Source organism: Monodelphis domestica, chromosome 2, assembly GCF_027887165.1.
Source record: "Monodelphis domestica isolate mMonDom1 chromosome 2, mMonDom1.pri, whole genome shotgun sequence".
NCBI lineage: Eukaryota > Metazoa > Chordata > Mammalia > Didelphimorphia > Didelphidae > Monodelphis > Monodelphis domestica.
This window is the reverse complement of record NC_077228.1, coordinates 494818592-494837830: the sequence shown is the minus strand read 5'-3', so window position 1 is coordinate 494837830 and position 19239 is coordinate 494818592. Positions and strand designations below refer to the sequence as shown.

The window sequence follows — 19239 nt, the reverse complement described above, 5'->3', positions numbered from 1 at the left end:
GAAGGGGTGAGGGAGGTGAGGGAAAGAATATGATTCTTATAACCAAGGAATCATGTTCTAAATTGATTAATTAAATACAATTTTCAAAAAATAAATAAATTTAACATCCTTGGCAATAAAAAAAAAATCCATTTTCTCAGATTATTCCACTGAAACTGCTACCTCTATACTTATCAATTGTTAAAGGGAATTTCTTAATCTCTCCCTCTATCTAATTTAAGAGGGGAAATAGCAGGGTTTCTCAGTAGATCAGAGAAACTTTCAGGTTCAGTGGGCAGTGAGCCAGAGCTGAAGATTCCATTACAAAGGAGACCAAGACCCTGAGGAGAGGAAGTAGGAACTGCTTTCTGGCAGAAAGATTGTAAACCAGCATTTGGTGAGTGAGTAGATAAGGAAGCTTTATCAGCTGCTGAAGGAAGGGTGGTCTTTTCCTCCAGGATCTCTAGAAAGCAGGAGGTCTGGCTCTCAGGCAAGGGACTGCTGGTAGTTGGCTGTTGACAGTTGGATGTCTATTGTGTTAGGGAGTTAGAGAATATTCTACAGATAGAGTAGATTAGGCCTGGTGTGCCAGACAGAAGAATGTGTCCTCAGAAGATAGTTAGAGGTAGTATTAGGCAAGTTTAGTAGTTATTAGGAATTATTTATTAGTGAGACTTAGTTTAGGTAGATGTATAGGGAATGAGATCTGTAATCTCTCTTTTTCTCTTTTCTATCTTTCCATCTGTACTTCTTTCTAAATTAAAGTTTTTTATTAAACTGTTCTTACTTTGTCAAACTCCTACATTTGACCCTTCGACAACGAACCCTAAACCTAACCCCAACCTCTGCTGTTCTTAATCTCTTATCTCCAACAGTTTTTCAGACGACTTGAACTAGATTTCCAATACACATCACAAAATGAAACATGATCAAAACAAAAACTCAGCATCTCTTTCCCTAAATCCTCTCCTATCCTTTTTACCTATCCTTTTTACCTATCCTATTACTGTAGAGGATAATGTCCTTTCAGTTTCTCAGGCTAACAATTTAGAAGTTTTCTTGGACTCATTTCTCACCTCTCATATCCAATCTGTTGCTAAGGTCTATTGATTTCATCTTTGCAACACCTCAAATATAATCCCTTTATACCTCTGACCCTGTCACCACTTTGGTGTAGACCCTTCTTGATGCTTGCACTATTGCAGTAGCCTGGTCTGCCTGTCTAATTCACTCATCTCTGTTAGATAGCCTGGTCTGCCTGCCTCTTCTCACACCAATTCATTCTCCATTCAGCCACCAAAGTGGTTTTCTTAAAGCTTAATTTCTACTCAGTGAACTCAGTGGCTACCTATCATGTCCAGGATCAATATAAAATGCTCTATTTGGTATTTAATCCCATTCAAAAATCATTCTCTTTCTTCTCCCACATTTCTGGTCTTCTTACACTTTACCCCTCCTCCCATCCTCTTCCATCTAGTCATACTTGCCTCCTTGCTGTTCCACAAACAAGACACTCCTTCTTTCAGCTCTGAGAATTTTCTCTGTCCCCTATGTTTAGAATATTCCTCATTTCTGCATTCAGGCTTCAAGGTCCAACTAAAATCTCATCTTTTATAGGAAGCCTTTCCCAACTCCTCTTAATTCTACTGTCTTCCCTCTTTTAATTATTTGCCATTTATTCTGTATATACCTTGTCTGCACACATTTTTTGGTTTGTTGTCTCCCTCATTAGATTGTGAAATCCTGGGGGGGGGGGTAGAGGGGGAGGGATTGTCTTTTGCTTCTTTGTGTATCTCCAGCAGGTAGCACTGTGTGTAGGATATAATAGTCACTTAATAAATGTTAGTGATTGATTTGGGGGGAACAACTGTTTTTCCCTCTTTGAAAATGTATCTTCTCACAACCTAGGAGTATTTATTTTGGACCTCTGTAACTTTTCAATCAATTCTTATAATTATGTTATAGGACAAAACTTGCAGATTTTAGATGGAGTAGGAAGAGAATATGGGCAGCTCCGTGGCACATCAGATAGAGTACCAGGCCTGGAGTCAGGAAGACTCATCTTTTTGAGTTGAAATCTGGCTTTCAACACTTAGTAGTCATTTAACCTTGTTTGCCCCAGTTTTCTTGTTTGTCAAATGAGCTGGAGAAGGAAATGTCAACTCACTCTAGTAACTGCTAAGAAATCCCTAAATGGGCCCACAAGGAGGCAGACAAGATTGAAAAATGATTGAACAGCTGGGAGAGACTGTTGTTGATAAACTGGAAACCAGCAATCCTGTTTCCCCACTAGAGAAATGGCTGTGATCAGGCTACTTTACTCATCTCTGTTAGATGGCAGGTGTAGGTAGCATGAATAAGTACTGAGCTCATAGAGGCCCTCTTTAGGAAGCTTCAGCCAGTGTCCTTTTATGAGTATCAGGGATGCGCTGTACTCAGGGAGGAGTTCGTAGTGGTCTGAGAAATACACGCTGGAAAGTGGCAGGGTAGGAAGCTTCAGAGAAAAGCGCCAGTGAGGCAGCGGCCTGGACTGGGGTGGAGAGACGGGAGAGAGAAGACAAAGTCAGATGGTTTGTGTGGGTGGCCATCCGGGTACAAGATCGAACACAGAATCCTTAAGGAATATCTTATAGCTTGGTAATTATCACTCTGAGCAATAAATTTCAGGTGTGAAGACTGAATGATTGCTTTCGGAGCTCGTTTCCGTAGTGTAGTGGTTATCACGTTCGCCTCACACGCGAAAGGTCCCCGGTTCGAAACCGGGCGGAAACATCCCCTTTCCTTCTTTTTGTCAGCAAACACTGCTGGGGAAAGAGGAACAAATGATATAAAAATGCCTTCGGGCCACATGCCAGACAATTAGCTCACGCTGCTGGAGCTAGTGGTGCTGGAGAGAGAGAGAAGTGCATCCTTGCTTGCGATGTGTCCGGGGCCTGTGGGGAAGGCAAATAGGGAGCGTTTTGCTTCCACATCGAAGTAATGACCCCCTCACCCCAGCGCTTCTCCTTGAATGATCCATTTGCCTTTCATGCTCAGTTACCCAAATAGGAGAAGCCCAGAAGAGGACCATTCAAGCCCAGTAGAGCAGGTGTTTTGCTTCTCTAAGGAACGATAGAAAGCTTAAAAAAAAAAAAGGCTCTGCTAGTGCGAATTTATCGCTGCTACCCTAACTGTTGGCCCAGATTCGGTTATCGATACTAGCTCCTGCCCAGAATTCCAAGTTTCTACTTCAGGTAGCTTCCTGGAAGCTGCAGAGAGGAAAATGTCGGAAGTAGTGCTTTTTACAGTGGAAATCTGCTCCAGATCTTGCAGGGAGCTGTTTGAACACAGGCCAGAGTGTAATCTTGCTGTGGGCTGCATTTCTGTCTTTGACTTTGTCTCCTATTAGAAAGTCTTGGGCTATTGTGTGTGTGTGTAGGCACTTACACAAACCTGTTGAGTTGTGTAATTGAGACCCGACAGGTCCAAAGAATACAGACGAATCCACAGAATGCCTTATTTTAAAAGGAAGGCATGCAACGCCCAACGTGGGGCTCGAACCCACGACCCTGAGATTAAGAGTCTCATGCTCTACCGACTGAGCTAGCCGGGCGAAGGATAGTATTAGGACTTCCTGCCGTATCTCAGAAGAAGTATTACTGTTAGCTCTTACTACAGCTGCAGAAAGTTCAATACAACCATTCTTCGGTTTCCTTTTTTAGCGGGGGATTTTTCTTTATTTTCTCTCTTGTGCCACAAGAAGACTGGGTAGACAACGGTTAACGTGAAACAGGCACTGAACGGTGGAGAAGCCAGGAAAAGACGGTCTCCACCTCTCACTTCTTCTTAGACATTCTTTTCTAACCCAAAAATAGCACTTCACTTTAGAGTGGAATTATTCCATTTCCTAGTGGAATAGCCTATATCAATCTTCAGCAGCAGATCAGTGAGAGCAGAGACTGTTGATTTTGGTCAAGAGTGACTGGCAGGAGGAGGAGGAGACAAACAATTCAACCTATACACAAGACAGGAAATGCAAAAGGTGGGTGGTAGCTTGGCGCAGAGATTCAGGGAAGCTTCACTTATGGTCTGCCTCCTGCCTTCAAAAAAATAAAATAAAATTCCAAAGTGGGGAATTGAAGAGGGAATATGTTTTAGGCGCCAGTAAATTTTGGGAGAACATGTAGATCAACTCTATCTCCAAATTATGTTTCTTTATGCCTTTTGAGTGGGAAGAAATAAAATGACCACCCACCCAGAGGATAGTTACAAACCTGGAGTCAGAGAGTGGATAGCATAAGCAGCAGTCTTTATTCTTTCTAATGAGAAAGGGGACCGTTGCCCTAATGGCAAAGCCCCATGCATGAGTGCAGATAAAACCATTTTATAGATTCCTAATGCAAATCTCCACCCCACCCAACTCTGCCCAATGCCCCATGGTTTGGGGGCTCGATTTAGAATCTAGACCAGCAAGTCTCCCCAATCAGAAAACAAGAAGTTACATAGTGTCAACCTGGAAAAACACAGAACCACGAAAGTAGTCAGCAAAACCAAATCTTTAATCAGGAAAGGTCCTTAGTATTTATTTCCCAGACACACAGAACCAAGTGCTAAATACCACAAAGAATCAAACCTGGGGACTCTGGGGACAGTGTTTAACTACTTCTGATTTTAAAGAATGAATTTCTTCCATGTCCATTAGATCCATTTTACTTTTCATGGAACTCTTTTCTGTAAGACTCTATGGCTTACAAGACTCATCCACAGGGTCGGCCAGTCCTGTGACATCCTGCTTGGGGTAACGAAAAATGAAGAGTAACAAAAGAAGAGATGGACACTATATGAAAAGAGAGAAATAGTGCCAATTTTATTTGCTTCACACAGAACTTTTATAGGTAAAGACTACTTAGACAAAACCCACAGGAATTTATGATTCTTCATTCCAGAAACCCTAACCTTGGTCCAGGGATAGGCAAGTGTTCAAAGGTTAACCCACATCCTTCGTTTATTACAAATACAAACAAGGGGAAGAGGGGCAGAGAAGGGGATAAGCGCCCACCTAATCATAAATTGCCTTTCATAAGTGTTATCCTGCTTCCTTCATGTTTACTGTTCCATCCTTGGTCCCAGGATGGGTAAAGATTAATCCTCATCTTTGTCTGAAGCAAAGACAAGCAAATCCACAACTTTATCTTAAGCAAATACAAATAAAGAAAAGAGGAGGTAATCCTCAACTACACTTTTCTTCATTGGATCTTTTGGCCTCTTTTTCCAGTTGACCAATTTTGATTTTTAATCTGTTATTTTATTTTTGCATTACTTTCATTTCTTTCCCCCCCCCCCCTTTTCTTCCCATTTTCTTCAACCTCTTATTTTGTTTTTGGATTCCTTTTTTAGTTCTTCCAGTGCCTGAGAACACTTCCCATTTTACTTTGAAGTTTTACATGTGGTTGTTGGGATCTCACCTTGCTTCTGTGCCTTGCTCTTTGACTCCATAGAAATTTTCTAGGGTTTGGTGTTTCTTTTGCTGTTTGCTTATTTTCCTAGACTTTCTTTGCCCATGAATTGGGAGTTCTGAAAGTTTCTAATTCTTTCTCCTCTGCTGATGGCTTGCAGGACTCAGCACTCTGAGTTATTTTTGCTCTGGGGCTACGGGCTTTATCACAGTGCAGGCTTGAAAGGGTCCAGAATGATGGACTTCTAGGCCTCACTGGGGGGATGGTGCCAGGACCCAGGACTTTAAAGGAGTGGACCTGGGGTTTGGGGTGCTCTGTCATTGGTGTAGGTAGGGTCCCAGGATCCCAAAGTTGGCCTATTCCCTGTCTTGGGGGGAGAGGGATTGGTTGGCCAGTAACTCCTCTATGCCCAATTTTGCTTCTGGTTCCCCCTAATTCCATAAAAATGGACTCTGCCTACTCTTCAAGTTGTGTTCAGTGGGAGAGCCCCCTCACTACATTTTGGTGTTTTTTTGTTTTTTTTTAGGCACTGTCATTTTGAGGTACTTTTTAAAGATTGGTTTGGAAGGGTTGTTAGAGTGGTTTCAGCTTTCTCTGCTACTAAGCCACCATTTTGGTGCTGCTCCACTATTCTTTTTCAACTTTGTATTAGTAACTCTGTTAAGAGCATGCATCTGAAAAGCTTATGTTGATGCATTCCACTAACAATGTTTATGTTACAATCTTACTGAATTAGCTTATAGATAATTGATCCATGACTGTAGATCCAAACATTGCACATGCATTTTCTGTAAGTAAATATCATTGTGTAACCATGTTCTGTATAACAAGCCTAAACCTCTTCTTAGTCTCTGAGTGAAAAGACTCATGAATGCAAAAGTTCAGTTTTTCTCTCTCTGAAGTTAGATACCATAGGCTTAAGCTTTCCCATAATCCTCAGAAAACTCCATTCTTAATACTCTTCATAAACTTTAATCTTAGTACTTTGAGATTATCTCCAGTTTATCTTTTATATATCTCATTTGTAAATAAATGTTTACATGCTATTTCTCTCAGTAAGCTGTGATCTCTGAGACCAGGGACTGTTTTCCATCTTTCTTTGTGTCCCTGGCACTAGTGCTTGCCACAAAAAAAGTGAGTAGAAAATGCTTCTTGGTAGACTGATTATATTACTTTATATATGAACACTTTGTGTTTATTTGCTTGTATGTGTGTTATATAACCTTAGGAGAATGTAAACTCTTTGAAAGCAGAGACTAATTTGTTTTTGTATTAGTAGCATTAGTTCCTTGCACAGAGAAGGAACTTATTAAATGATTTTTGAACTGAATAAATTAAACCAGTACTAGTCTCTGCCATTAGCTTGCCTTCTTGTCAAAGCTCCTTGTAGAGTTTTGTGAACTCTTTATGGAACTTACTGCTTTCAACCTCTTTCTCTTTCTTTCAGCTTCCAACTCCCATCTCTCCTGTGTAATTGGGCATTTTCAAGAAACTGGTTCTTAACCTAGTCTGGGCTCTTTCATTGACTCTCATCTGGTATCTTTCTGTTCTTTACTGAGGAAAAAGTTTTTCTTTAAGATTAGTGAATTCTTTAATGACTAGAATGTCTTGACCCTCTTGAGGAATCCAACAAGTGACAATACAGATCTATCTATGTTCTTTACTTCAAGAGAGTGCAGTGCCTCCAGGAGATCCATAGGAAAAGAAGGTAGGAGGAGAGGATGGAGAAGGAAATGATAATAATGATGATGAAGAGCAGTATGTATTTTCCACTTACTAAGAGAGATGTCTAAGTTTAAATGATCATAGGGAGATCACATAGTGACAGTAGTAAAATGAATATACTAGCAAGATTCAATGAGGACTCTACTAATGCAGAAGTGTATTTTGCATTATAATACATGTACAGCCTAGATAAAATTGCTCACCATCTTAGAGTTGGGGGAGGAAAAGGAGGGAGATTGTTTGGATCTTAGAATTTGGAGAAATGTATGTTGAAAATTATTATTACATGGGTTTTGGGAAATGAAATATCTTTGAATTAATAAAAGAAATAAAGATCTATGGTAATATAAGTTTTTTTCACTTTTAAAACATTTAATATTTTTTTCAATTACACATCGAAAAAAGTTTTGACATTTTACAATTCAGATTTTTTCCCTTCCTTCTCCCTCCACAAGACTATAAAAAGTCTAACATGGTTTTAACAGTGCTTTTAAGCAATACATATTCATGGAAATATAAGTTTTGAGGAAAAAGATAAGCTCTCCCATGAGCCCAGTTACGGGGAGTTGGGGAAGCACTGGATTGTATGATCTCTACCCTTCCTTTTAGCTCTGAGATTCTATGATTCACTTATCTTTCCTCTACCAATAAACAAAATTCAATGGTATGATTACTATAAAGTATTATGAAATGCTTTTTTAAAAGGAGGTGGGTTTTAGACGGTCATCTCTGAATATGCGTTAACTTGGAAATAAGCATAATTTTAGGAACATGCTTAAGTGGGAAGAGCACTTTTTCCTCAGCTGTAAAATTAGCTCAAGAGTTATCTGTCTTCTAGAAGCACCTTTAATCTGGAAATTAGATTTTGGAAGAAGGAATGTAGTGAGTTTTGAACTTCAAAAAGAGTGGAACCAATTAGTCACAGAGTAATGAGAAACGACAGTGCTACTTAGAGTAGCAAGAACAGGAACAATACTTCATCTTAGGGAAATGCCAGACTTGACAAAAGATTAGTGAGAATGACCCAATCATTGGGCTGATGACTAAGGTTGGATATTGCATGGGGGCAGGAGTTAATGAAGAGTTAAAAGAAATGACACTTAGTACCAGCAGCCTACTAACAATCTTGGTTTATTCCATCATACTCTCCTCCAAAAGGCTTCAGGCTTCTGCTTTGAGCTTCTGCTTCTACTTGCTCTCTGAGCCAGATACAGTCCCTATTTTATCTCTTTTACCAAACTAGCTCATTATGGGAATCAAACAATCGACAAACATAATTTTGACTACAGCCTGGCATCTAGAGCCAGGGAGGGTATTTCTTCCTATCCTCCATATCTTTATCAAGGTTACGTTATTCTCTTCTATTTAACTATGTCCTCTTTGTGAACTTACAGAATGAGAGGAGGGAGAGTTTGGGGGGATTTAATCCCTTGGTCCCTCACAGTTGAATAAGAGTAAGACTAGTTATCCTGGGAGATTTGTGCCAGCATTTATTAGTAGTAGCAGAAGTAATAACTGATGTTTATATGCTCCTTTAAGGATTATCATGTTGTGAGATACAAAGTATAGATATTATTATCCCCTTTGTAGTGATAAGAAAGTTTCTATTTAGAGAGACTAGATGATTTACCTAAATCCACACAATTGGCATGTGTCAGAGGTACTATTGAAATCCAGGCCTTCTTGAATTCAAATCTAGCATACTCTTCACTGCCTTCTAGCACTTATGAATCAGGTCAGAGAGCTGAAGTCTCCCTATTTATTACTCATATTTTATTCTTTCACAAAAATTTTTAACTCCTTTTTAAAGCCCAGACTAAAGATATTCTTATTGGTTCATTTTTATCCTTCATGCTTGGCAATCTTTTTAGATCAAACTGTTAACAAATCTCTTCAAAACTTGTGTTAAAATTGTATCTTGTTCTGGGCCCCCTGATGAACTCCCACCCCTTTCAGTAATAGGTTGATAAGCAACCAGTAACAAGGGGACAGAGCAGGAAATTAGATTGCAAATGGGGTATCTAAAAGTCACACCAAGCTATCCTAAAGATCAAAGGAACATAATTTTAAAACTGGACCATTATGTTAACAAAATTTCTTGGTTATCTGTGTTAAGAGACAGCTAGGTGGTACAATGGACAGATTACTTGACATGGAGATGGGAAGACCTGAGTTCAAAGTTAGCCTCAGAAACATCCTAGCTACATGAGCTTGGCTATGTCACTTAACCTCTGTTTGCCTATGGACCACTGCTTTGTTGTGGTGAAGGACTTGCATAGCTCAATGACATTCTGAGCTATGCCATGTAGGGTTACTCTAGATGGGGCAGGTCATAGTGGAGAGTTCTGACAAAAGGTGATCCTTGGGAAGAGGAAATGGCAAACCACTCCAGTATCTTTACCAAGAAAATTCTATGTACAGAGGCCCACAGGGTCACAAAGGGTTGGACATGACTGAACACCAGCAACAACAATATGTGTTGAATCAGCAGATGCTACCAGGTGCTTAGGTCAGGGTTCTAGTCCTATGATATATAAATCCCAGACTCCACAGTTCCAGAGTAGCAGAACATCTAAAGGCACTGACAACTTTCAGGTGACCATGGACATATTAACTTTAAAGTTTTGTCTTTAAATTTGAGATGATTTTGATATATTAATGAACTGACCTCAAGGTGGCACAGATTAAGAATTTATCAGCTCCAAACTCCATAAAAATGAGACCCCAAATTTCTGTTCCTAAATCCTCTTCCATCTTCAACAGGTCCATGATGTCTAGTGCTCTCAACTCTAATCTGTGGTTATGGAAGTGATATTATCTCTGCCTCTTCTTCTTCTCATCCTCTTTTTCTCACCTATCTACCTTTCCTCATCATCCCATTCCCTGTCCCTTCATAGCCTTCCTCACTTTTCACTACTTATCCCTGCACTTTCTGTTCTGTTTGTCCTCACATCCTTTTTCTTTATTAAAGTTTATTTGTTGTCCCATTTCCTGCTACCAATTGTGGTCTTTCCCATCAAGTACCCAAAGAACCATGTGTGTCTGCCCTTATTTCATAATTTTACAAATTAATTACCAATTCAATTCAATATAGTTAATAAGAACATTAGATTAGGTAAAGCACGGTAATGTTGAATATCAGACAATTAGCCAAAAATTTCAACAGGCATAGCAAGAGTGCAAATCAGAAAGTTCAGTGTCTTCATAAGCCTTCTATATCCCAGGACTGTGAAAAGAGGGCTTGGGTTGTGATACAAGAAGTTTCAGTGATTTATCTGGGCACATCTACTGGACTGGCTAGTTTGGGCTCTTCTGCCAGAGCTCAGGCAAAATCAATTTTTAGCATGTTTAGCTTTCTTGGAATGGAAGGGCAAAGACTCATGGCTAAGCCTTCCTTATAGAGCACAGAAGGTCTCAAAAAGCTATGGGGCCCAGGAGAGGGAGCAGGTTGGGACATTCAGTTTTTCCAAGCCCACACACAGAGAAAGTGTGAGGAGAGCAGTCTGAGCTGGATTTGAGATTCATTGGAATAGAAATGCTAGTAAAAATCAACAAGTTGATATGGGGGTGCAGGTTCCCTCCTAGACACCCCAAATTCCAGAAGTGTTCCAGGTCAAAACAGACATAGGAAATTCCTTCCTGCTCCCTGAGAGAACATTCCCTTTGGACTTTCCCCTACATCTTCAATGAACATAGATATGCACCTCTCAATTCTACCCTGATAAGAACTGGGTGGTACCTAATCTGATTATTCTTTGAATTCCATCATCATACCCCCAACCCAATGAATTATCTCATTACTGATTAACCCCATCCCCCCCTTATCCTGTAACCTCTATTGTCAAAGGGGTATAAAAACCCCAGATCCCATCTCCTCAGGGAGACCATGTTCCACCTGCACACTGTCTCCTGGCTATTCAATATTACCTCCAAATGAACAAATTTCTCTTTTTATTTTTAAGATCAGTTTTGGAGACTTGCATTTTTATGTTGTTAAACTTGAAAAATCACAGAACTATTAATTAGTCAGAAAACCAACTTTTTAATGAAGAAAAAAAGGGGTGAGTGCATTATTAGGTCTCCTTCCAGAGCATGCATGTTACAAATCCTCAGAGTCCCCAGACTCTGATTGCTCTGATCCCTGACCCCTGGGAGTGTCACTGTTTAGATGAAAACTAAAGAGCCATTAAAATTGGGAAATTTAAATACCCTTTTAGGGGAACTGGGGACTGAGGATGAGAGGATAGGTCTGATATATCTGATGAATTCCCAAGAATCTTGGGAATTTGTTATCATCATTAGTCATCATAATCATCAAGAAGCAGTGTAGGGCAGGGAATAGAGAGCTAACAGTGAAATCAGAAGGACTTAGGTTCAAATCTTACCCCTGAAACTTGTTGGATACATGACTATGTGCATGTGACAACTTCTCAGTGCTTCCAGACAACTATTTAAGCTTATATATTGCAAAGCAGATGCCTATCATCACAGACTTCCAGAGAGTACACTTAAGGAAATTTCACTCTATTAGCTCCAGAATTCTTACTCTGGACCCACTATACCTATCTGGCTTCTTCCAGGTTTTATGTCAAACTGTGGCCATCTTTTTGCCACCTGTCCTGTTGCAGTACATCTCTACCATGGCCCCTTTATCAGCTCTGGAATTATAATCAAATTGATACTACCATTGCTACTAGAAAGTTTATTTCAATTAACTTCACTATGAACTCACAATTCCTGTGACTCCCCAAATCAAACAGTCTTCAATGGAAATACTCCCATGTATGTGTTGTTTCTCCTTATTAGAATGCTAATGTATTCAGAGGCCTGAGCAGGGTGTGCTGGTGGGCTCAGCTGATACAAATTCTTTATGTGAGCGAGATGGAGAATAGGAATGATGTAGATGTTTATATGTATAAAGCATAATGATTTTCTGGACTTCAAAAACCATACATCACTTGCATTCTCATCCTAAACTTTCCTAGTCTTTGAAGCCTCTGTAGCTCTCTTCTCCTTTTTCCTATTGGTGATTTCCTCCTGGGGTCTCCATTTTGTAAGGAAGTCCCAGGCTGTTCAACTTTAATTCCTTTCCTAGCTGTGCTTCTGGCTTCCTAGACTTCAATATTATGTCTTAAACCCAGATGCTTTCGCTTTGATCAGTTCCCTGCTTTTTACCTCTCCTCTACATGTTCCCCATTGTTTCCTATTTTCAAATGTACAACATTTCTCTAAAGAATGGGAAATGTGTGGGTCAAAAGATGATGGTACACCTGAAATGTATCTTTTTCTAATAGAGCACCTAAGGCTTACTTACTCTTTCACACATGGGCCTTATCCAAGAAAAACAACTCCAAATATATAGGTAAAGTATGAATCAACATTCAATTCAATACATAGCTCAAAAGCCTCCCAATGGAGGGATACATAGCTCCCAAAAGCCACCCACACAGGAAGAGAATGAGCAAAAGTAGTAAAACAAACAAACAAAAAGAATGGATGGGGTAGAAATGAATATGTTTATAGACAGTAGAGAAACAACCAGTAGGTAGGAAAAAAATAAAGATAAGCACATGGGGAATAAGAAAGGAGATGACAAAGGGGACAACATGTTGAAGAAAAGGGAATGTGACAGAGCCATAAAGACACTTTGGGCCAACTGAGGAAAGTAGCAAAAAAGACAGGCTTGAACTTCTGCTCTGAAATCCTTTGGCAAGGTCAGGGTTGGAGAGAACTACAGCCCTTTGTTAGGAGCTAAGGTTAACTTCAAGATAATAAGTTAAGTAATTCCTCAAGATTACAAAACATAAAATGCAATGAACCTAGTAATAACAATTTTATGATTTTTTCCCTTGCCATTTAGAGGTAAATCATGAAGAGGAATTTGATTACAGGATGGGGGTGGGGGTGAGGAAGGAAAAGGTCTGAGGCTATTTCAAAGAATAGAAAGCCAAAAGAAGAAAAAGGGGTCAGTTGCATCAAATCTTAGAGAACTCAAGCAAGGAAAACAAATACAGAGAAAATATCACTGGGTTGGTGATTAATAAACAGTTTCCATATAAGATTTGGAGAAGAATTCCAATTGCAAAGGCTAAGTAGGTAACTAAAAATATGGAATAAAGACTGCTCTTTCAGAAAGTAATATCAATAGTAAAGGGTTTTTCACATAGGGAAGGGTTTTTGCTTGTTAGGAGAGGAAAAAAAGCAATTTGTTCTCAGAGAAGGAATCAGTGAAGAGAAAAAAGACACATCTGTCTGTAAGACGCAAGATTCAATAGCCAGTCTTTCCAAGAGACTTTGGATACTGTTGCTGTTTCTTTAAAAGGGAATAGGATCCAAGTGTTTCCTCATTTGTAAAATATGCTCGTTGGATTTATAAGTATCTTCCTAAACTGTGTCCTATATTCTATTGCAAACTTAAGTGTACTCAATTTATCCTTTTACATACATACATGATGTACATTTCAATTCTTTTTCTTGATAAAGAAGTCATTTTAATAAAGTGAAACGGAAATGACGAAGCGCATAAACAAAGAACTAAGATAGCAGAGGATGGTTTCGATCCATCGACCTCTGGGTTATGGGCCCAGCACGCTTCCGCTGCGCCACTCTGCTCTCTTTGAACTTGGGTTTGACTTCCTTCTAAAATGTCACTTACATTTTCCTGCTTCTCTCGTCTTTTGTTCTCTTCTTCAAACTATCTACTCTTCCTGAGGCGTGGAACGGAGGTTTCAAACCGTCGATCCCCACTCAGTCACTTAATCATTTTGGGGGGCCAGGACTGAAGTACAAGACAGCAAGTTGAATGTCGTTTCTTAAAGGGCTTTGCCCTGGCTCTGAATAGGGAATACGCAGCAGATGCTCTGCCAGCAAAATGCAGGGCAGAATTGCTTCACTGTTAAAATGCAACGCCAGGGTGTGAGAACAGACTTTATAATAATCCTGATGCAAGATTCCGCTCTCCTCCCCACTTCTCCAGTCTCCATGTGAGAGGGACTGTGACATTTACAGTCTTTGAGCGGGGAATTTCATTTCAGGGTACAGTAAATGAAAAATACAGAACAAAAGAGTTTCTTCCAACACTCTTCCTTCCTTGCGGATAGTTTAACAAACTCGCGGTCTTCTGTAACCAGGTTTGGGACAGTGAGATCAGTTCAGGAAGATACATTTTCTAGGGACGGGGAGCTTTTGCTCCCCTATGTTTCTTATCACTACTTCCTGGACTTGTTCTGAGAAGTTTGCCTCCGGATTAGATAAACCACCCAAAGTTATGAAATATAGAAATGGGGGAAGGGGTGGAGGAGCACTTTTATTCTAAGCCTCTACCTCTTGCTGGGGTCCTGAAAATATTGGCGTTAATGAGCCAAATATTACTCTGAGAATTCTACACTTAATCTCATGCTACACAGTGACATTCTGGATGAGGACTAAATCATGGGCAGGACAGAAACACCATATGTGGGATGGAAAATGAGAGGGAATGTTTTTGGATGCCGTGGCCACGACCTGTTTTCTCTGACCGCGTGTGGAAGGAGAAATGAAAACAAAGAAGACAACAAAGAGCTGTCGCATTTTCCATACGCTATTACTAACTCTTGGGAACAGAAGATTTTGACATGAACGCAAAATAAACGCTATTAGCTTGGAATCGAGAGCAAGCACTTTCTCAAGCAGGCAAGAATTCTGTCAATGAACCACTACCAATACCAAAGAGCCATCTAAATATTCCTTCCTAGATTTCTTTGTGAACTGGACAGTGTGGTAGTGTCCGGGGCCTGTGGGGAAGGCAAATAGGGAGCGTTTTGCTTCCACATCGAAGTAATGACCCCCTCACCCCAGCGCTTCTCCTTGAATGCTCCATTTGCCTTTTCATGCTCAGTTACCCAAATAGGAGAAGCCCAGAAGAGGACCATTCAAGCCCAGTAGAGCAGGTGTTTTGCTTCTCTAAGGAACGATAGAAAGCTTAAAAAAAAAAAAAGGCTCTGCTAGTGCGAATTTATCACTGTTACCCTAACTGTTGGCCCAGGTTCGGTTATTGATACTAGCTCCTGCCCAGAATTCCAAGTTTCTACTTCAGGTAGCTTCCTGGAAGTTGCAGAAGTGCTTTTTACAGTGGAAATCTGCTCCAGATCTTGCAGGGAGCTGTTTGAACACAGGCCAGAGTGTAATCTTGCTGTGGGCTGCATTTCTGTCTTTGACTTTGTCTCCTATTAGAAAGTCTTAGGCTATTGTCTGTGTAGGCACTTAAAGCTGTTGAGTTGTGTAATTGAGACCCGACAGGTGCAAAGAATACAGACGAATCCACAGAATGCCTTATTTTAAAAGGAAGGCATGCACGCCCAACGTGGGGCTCGAACCCACGACCCTGAGATTAAGAGTCTCATGCTCTACCGACTGAGCTAGCCGGGCGAAGGATAGTATTAGGACTTCCTGCCGTATCTCAGAAGAAGTATTACTGTTAGCTCTTACTACAGCTGCAGAAAGTTCAATACAACCATTCTTCGGTTTCCTTTTTTAGCGGGGGATTTTTCTTTATTTTCTCTCGTGCCACAAGAAGACTGGGTAGACAACGGTTAACGTGAAACAGGCACTGAACGGTGGAGAAGCCAGGAAAAGACGGTCTCCACCTCTCACTTCTTCTTAGACATTCTTTTCTAACCCAAAAATAGCACTTCACTTTAGAGTGGAATTATTCCATTTCCTAGTGGAATAGCCTATATCAATCTTCAGCAGCAGATCAGTGAGAGCAGAGACTGTTGATTTTGGTCAAGAGTGACTGGCAGGAGGAGGAGGAGACAAACAATTCAACCTATACACAAGACAGGAAATGCAAAAGGTGGGTGGTAGCTTGGCGCAGAGATTCAGGGAAGCTTCACTTATGGTCTGCCTCCTGCCTTCAAAAAAATAAAATAAAATTCCAAAGTGGGGAATTGAAGAGGGAATATGTTTTAGGCGCCAGTAAATTTTGGGAGAACATGTAGATCAACTCTATCTCCAAATTATGTTTCTTTATGCCTTTTGAGTGGGAAGAAATAAAATGACCACCCACCCAGAGGATAGTTACAAACCTGGAGTCAGAGAGTGGATAGCATAAGCAGCAGTCTTTATTCTTTCTAATGAGAAAGGGGACCGTTGTCCTAATGGCAAAGCCCCATGCATGAGTGCAGATAAAACCATTTTATAGATTCCTAATGCAAGATCCCCACCCCACCCAACTCTGCCCAATGCCCCATGGTTTGGGGGCTCGATTTAGAATCTAGACCAGCAAGTCTCCCCAATCAGAAAACAAGAAGTTACATAGTGTCAACCTGGAAAAACACAGAACCACGAAAGTAGTCAGCAAAACCAAATCTTTAATCAGGAAAGGTCCTTAGTATTTATTTCTCAGACACACAGAACCAAGTGCTAAATACCACAAAGAATCAAACCTGGGGACTCTGGGGACAGTGTCTCTGAAAGTATCACAGGGCTAGATGATTCTCACTGACAGGTTGTAAGCAGGCTTCGGAAAGACGCTGTAGCCAGAGACTGGGGTATCAGAGAGTGGTCTGCTACAATGGATACACAAAGAATGGTTTCTGCACAGGTATTGGTCTTCTTGGGAGTGGATGTCTGATACAATGGGGGAAACTTCTAAGACCAAAACAGTATTAACTTTTGATTATGTCTACCAGTGTGTGCTTGCTTTGGCAGCACATATACTAAAATTGGGGTGTATGGGGTGTTCAGGGAAGGGTAGTATCTCTGGTATGGAGGGTTTGTCGTGCCCTCCTAGGGCAGCTCTCCAGCCTCTGACCCTCACCTGACACCCAGCTCTCACTTGTGGCTCCCAGTAACTGCTAGCATGCGGCAGCGGCCACACCCCGGGCAACAGCTTCGACAGGCCGGCTAAACCTTGTGAGGGTAGCCTTTGGATCATAGATCCCTGGTGAACCAGGGCTTTGCTCACCCAGCATGTGAAGACTGCTTCAGCTGAACAGACGGAAGAAACCAATAAGAAGGTTCAACGGCTGAGAGGGCAACGAAGCAGCAAAGCACCCTGGAGTGTTTAGGGCATGTTGGAGCACAAAAGACAACAAGGCCATCCAATGCAGCTGAGGAAGTCTCCAGGTGTAACGACCTTTTGTGCCACTGGACCCAGGCTTCCAACGCCGAGAGAGTGGGACTGTCTCTGTGCATCGACTTTTCCACTTAAATCTCCTTCACGCACAAGTGTCTTTGTGCACACTCATCTATCATAGATGAAAACACACAAAGACAATCGTCATCCTCGGTTACCGAGAGAGACTACTACTAATATGTCTACCAGTCTCACCAAAACTGGGATCATTAAGTACCTTAAGGTCTATTATTTAGTCTGATACAGAGTCAGTCTGGGGACTTCCCTTAAGATAAGTTCCCAAGGGAGAGGGGCAAACTTGGGCTTTCCAGATTACACATTGACATTAATAGCATGAGCTTTATCATGAACTTCTACCAGGAAGGGGAAGGGTTATGGAAGGATAGCTATGCCCTCCGGAGTGGCTCTTCTGGCTCCCAAGGGTCAAAGGAGATAAGGAGGTAGGATACTCTAATGGGTTTCTTCCTTTAGAGAAGAGGCCTCCCAACTCACTGGGCCTGTGGCAATAACTGAATGTCCTTGAAATAGTATTCTACTTCTGTAACCCAAATAGGCTTTCATTCCCAAATTCATTTGTTTGTTTATGTCTCCAAACTACGCTTTCATTAATTGGCAACTTTTTTTCTCTTCTGGGTTCCTTTAGATCAGCAAAGTCAAGACTGATGTTATTCAGTTCCTTAAATAATATGATCATCAGGAAAAACACCAAGATCCTGACAGAGTATTGCAAAGTTACCACCCATAGTGATCTTTTCTAAATTAACAGAATAATCAGCAGTTGTGTCATTAAGATGCCCATGTGAAAGATTTTACATCTATTCTATTTTCATTGTGGCTGTATTTTCTACAGTCATCAGATATCTTGGCATAAAGAAGGCTATTTCTTGAGGCTTTGGGGGGTGGGAGAGTCTCTGCTCTTGATTGACCAAGGACCAGCTTTATGGGGAGACTGGCCTCCTCCCAACAAACCTATTCAGCTTGGCATTCTGCACTGGTGTGATAAATTTTCACTATATGTAGAAAAGACCTTGATGCAAAATAGGCTTAAGATTGGATATGTAAGTGATAGCTTTGGAAATTTTAGAAATAAGTCTAATTTTATCAGTTATGTCACACTGGCCTCTGAGTGCAAGCAGTCCAAAATATAAAGTAGATATGGTGATTTTCTCTATAGTATAGTATAGTGGTAGTCTCTCGGTGATTGAGAATGACTATTGTCTTTGTGCAGTTTCATCTACAATGTACCCTCATATGGCTTTGGAGTCCAAAGGCTGAGGCGCAGAGTTTGTGGCACATGGGGCATGGGACGCCAGTTGTTACGGGAGGTGAGGTTGTGGCCTGGTGTCGACGTAGTTCATCTTCAAAGGTGGTGGCGGCATGGTGAATGTGGGTTCGCCAGCTGCTTCTGTCAGAGGCAGCGAGTTCTAGTTGCTTTGGTGTAATGCCAGCCCACTTCAAGTTGGACTTTAGCTGATCCTTGAATCTTTTCTTTGGTCATCCTTGTTTTCTGAGTCAAGCTGACAGTTCACCATAGAATACCTGTCTTGGTATTCGCTGTGGGTCCATGCAGATGACGTGTCCAGACCATCGTAGCTGGGTTTTGAGGACCATGACTTCGATGATGGTGGAGTTGGCTCTGTCGAGGACTTCCTGATTGGTGATTTGGTCCTGCCATCGGATCCTCATGATTGACCGGAGGGATCATTGGTGGAATTGCTCCAACTGTTTCATGTGCTTCCCGTACAGTGTCCATGTTTCATAACTGTACAGGAGCAAGCTGAGGACCACTGCGTTATACACTTTGAGCTTCATCGCAGTGCTTACATCTCTGTGTTGGAGGACTTTGCAGCGCAGCCTCCCAAGTGCCTGGCTGGCCTTTTGGATCCTGGCATTAATCTCGTGGTCTAGGGACCCGTCGTTGGCAATGGTACTGCCCAGGTACTTGAAAGTGTTGACGTTAGAAAGCTGCGTGCCGTTGATTGT

General features: G+C 41.1%; 4 non-coding genes across 4 annotated transcripts; 1 reads left to right on the top strand and 3 right to left on the bottom strand.

Annotated features, from left to right (window-relative positions):
• The first annotated feature begins 2678 nt into the window (after nucleotides 1–2678).
• TRNAV-CAC (transfer RNA valine (anticodon CAC)) lies at nucleotides 2679–2751 on the top strand. The gene has a single exon. It is a non-coding gene; the product is annotated as a tRNA-Val (tRNA).
• A 747-nt stretch (nucleotides 2752–3498) lies between these two features.
• TRNAK-CUU (transfer RNA lysine (anticodon CUU)) lies at nucleotides 3499–3571 on the bottom strand. The gene has a single exon. It is a non-coding gene; the product is annotated as a tRNA-Lys (tRNA).
• A 10108-nt stretch (nucleotides 3572–13679) lies between these two features.
• TRNAM-CAU (transfer RNA methionine (anticodon CAU)) lies at nucleotides 13680–13751 on the bottom strand. The gene has a single exon. It is a non-coding gene; the product is annotated as a tRNA-Met (tRNA).
• A 1721-nt stretch (nucleotides 13752–15472) lies between these two features.
• TRNAK-CUU (transfer RNA lysine (anticodon CUU)) lies at nucleotides 15473–15545 on the bottom strand. The gene has a single exon. It is a non-coding gene; the product is annotated as a tRNA-Lys (tRNA).
• Between the last annotated feature and the right edge of the window lie 3694 nt (nucleotides 15546–19239).